This window comes from Eimeria maxima, genomic scaffold, assembly GCF_000499605.1.
Source record: "Eimeria maxima Weybridge genomic scaffold, Emw_scaff840, whole genome shotgun sequence".
NCBI classification, from domain to species: Eukaryota; Apicomplexa; class Conoidasida; order Eucoccidiorida; family Eimeriidae; genus Eimeria; species Eimeria maxima.
In genome coordinates this window covers 6,790-9,289 of record NW_013563997.1, presented here as the reverse complement: position 1 = coordinate 9,289, position 2,500 = coordinate 6,790, and positions in this window count along the sequence as shown.

Genomic DNA, 2,500 nt, shown 5'->3' with positions numbered 1-2,500 from the left:
CAACCAAAGACAAAAGCAGGAGACGCTCCTGCTTCTTATGCTGCTTATAATACTGTTGCTGCTGTTGCTGCTAATTATCCTGCTGCTGATGCTGATTATGATGATTATGATATTGTCAGGCCCGACGAACAGCAGGCCGCAGGGAGGAGGGGAGGAGAGGCAAGAGAGAACAAGAAATAGCAAAAAACTGTCACAATAAATTTAAAAGGACAAGAAAATAGAAATTAAAAAGAGCGAAAGAAAAATGTGCGATTTGACGGTCGCCAAATCCAAAAACCCTAGACAATCTTGCGATAGGTAGGATATTTAGGGTTTAGGGTTTAGGGTTTAGGGTTTCGGGTTTCCCCTTAAACGCGGCGGGTTAAAGGAGTCCCAGATTAATTCGGAGCAAAAATAAGTGCAATAATACAACTTCTACACAACATATTATAAAAAAAAACAAAAGAAGGGGAATAAACACCTGTATTCATGTTGCACTCCTCCTGCGCGCCTACGGGGTGTATACGTATACATACCTACACTCCGACGGAAGAAGCATCTGCATGCAGAAGATGAATACATAGTTTTTACAGCAAAAAGAAGAAGAATTTCATCTTTTTATGATCTAAATATGAAAGAAAAGTATTTTTATTCTATTTAATCCTTTTGTCCAGCTTATTTTCGTCTATTTTACCCCTCAATCGTCTCTGCATACTGGATTCAGTAAACGGGGTGACGTAGCACGGTACAGAAGGATCTTCATATATGAGGAAACGATGATTATTAACGTAAAAAAAAGAATAAAAACTTAATTAATAAGTTGTTTAAATTTATTTATGCAGTTTTATTCATTTATTACACCAACAAATGCAGTTATATTTCCCCTTTATTGTTCCTTTTCTTCAGTGTGAATCGTTCGTACACCGCGTCACTTAGTATTAAGCCTGTCTAAGGATGCAGATAAACCCTTAACTTGCCATAAAAAGGAAGAAATAAATAAATAAATAAATATTCTTGTCTAATGTTTGCGGCGTCTCTGCATACAACCAGGAAGACTCATCATCTTCCTCCTTCCTGTATTATTATTAAGGGTTCTTGTGCACCTTTACTTGTTATAAGAAACTCTCTTATCTATGTTAGTACAGCCTAAACCCTAAACCCTAAACCCTAAACCCTAGATCTCTTCGCTAAATCATCACGAAGGACTATAAATCCTTTCTCCCCTCCGTAGCCTTGACAGAGACAGAAACGGAGAAAGTAGATGGAGGGAGAAAGAGAGAAAGAAAGGAAAAGAAAAAAGAAAAAAAAAAAAAGAAAGAAGGGAAGAGAGAGGCAATATCTAATAATTATTTGTGTATATTACTGCAACAAATAATATAAATAATTCCTCTATAAATATAAATAGAAGGAAACCTTCTTACGTGCATAAATAAATAACTAATAATAAAAGAATTAATTCTTCTGTTTATTATTTATATTATTATTTATTTATATATTTTATTGTACTACTATTTAACAAACGAACACTGTTTGCTGTGCTACACTGCAGCAGCAGCAGCAGCAGCAGCAGCAAGAATTGCTGCTGCAGCACAAGACAGATTCACTGTCTTTTTCTTCTTTCTTTTTGCCACAAACAATTAGATAAAGAAGCAACAAACAATAAAGAAAATAAATAAATAAATAAATAAAATAAAACTATTCTTTTTTGTTAATAAAGTTCATCTCTTCTGTTGCTCGCAAAGAAGACAACTAAATGTTTAATTGTATATCTTAACTCCTAAATACATTTGCATTAAACTCGAGGGTTTAGGGTTTAGGGCTTACATTTTAGGGTTTAGGGTTTACAATTTAGGGTTTAGGGTTCGCAGCCGTTAGTCAGCATAGGGGAGAGGGGGAGAAGGCTTATTTCTTTTTCCTTATATTATTGACGAATAAAAGATGTACTTTTTATTCATAAAAATGTATTTAAGTTGTTTTTTTTGCATCTCCATTGGTATTCCTCTTTTGCACAAGAAGGAACTCGAGAAGAAGACAGCCTAAACCCTAAACCCTAAACCCTAAACCCTAAGAGCTGTTTACCTCAACCACACCTAGAAATTGTTCTGGTCTTCGTCCTTATCTTCTTTTATTTCTTTTGGCCCTTTTTTTCTACTCTTAGGCAATAAATAAATAAAGTTTAGTAATAACTTTTATATAAATATATATTTTATCCATATCCGTTAGTATGCGTGATATAATGTGCCACCTCTGCTGTAGGGGGTATGGGCAAGTTATGGCCTTTATTGGGCTCATTTAATTGCTTTTAATTAATAAAATGTAATTACAAAATAAATTTCAATAAAATATTTTTTAAATTTGCATAAAAAGCCCCTTAGAGGAGAAGAAGGGAAATTTATGCAGAATGATGCGGTGCGAAGCTGCAGATACACTCCAATATTGAACCGGCAGAAGAAACCTGCACGAAAAGTAAAGAATTGGATAAAATAGAGTAATTTAAATTTTATAATTGAGTTAATTTTAG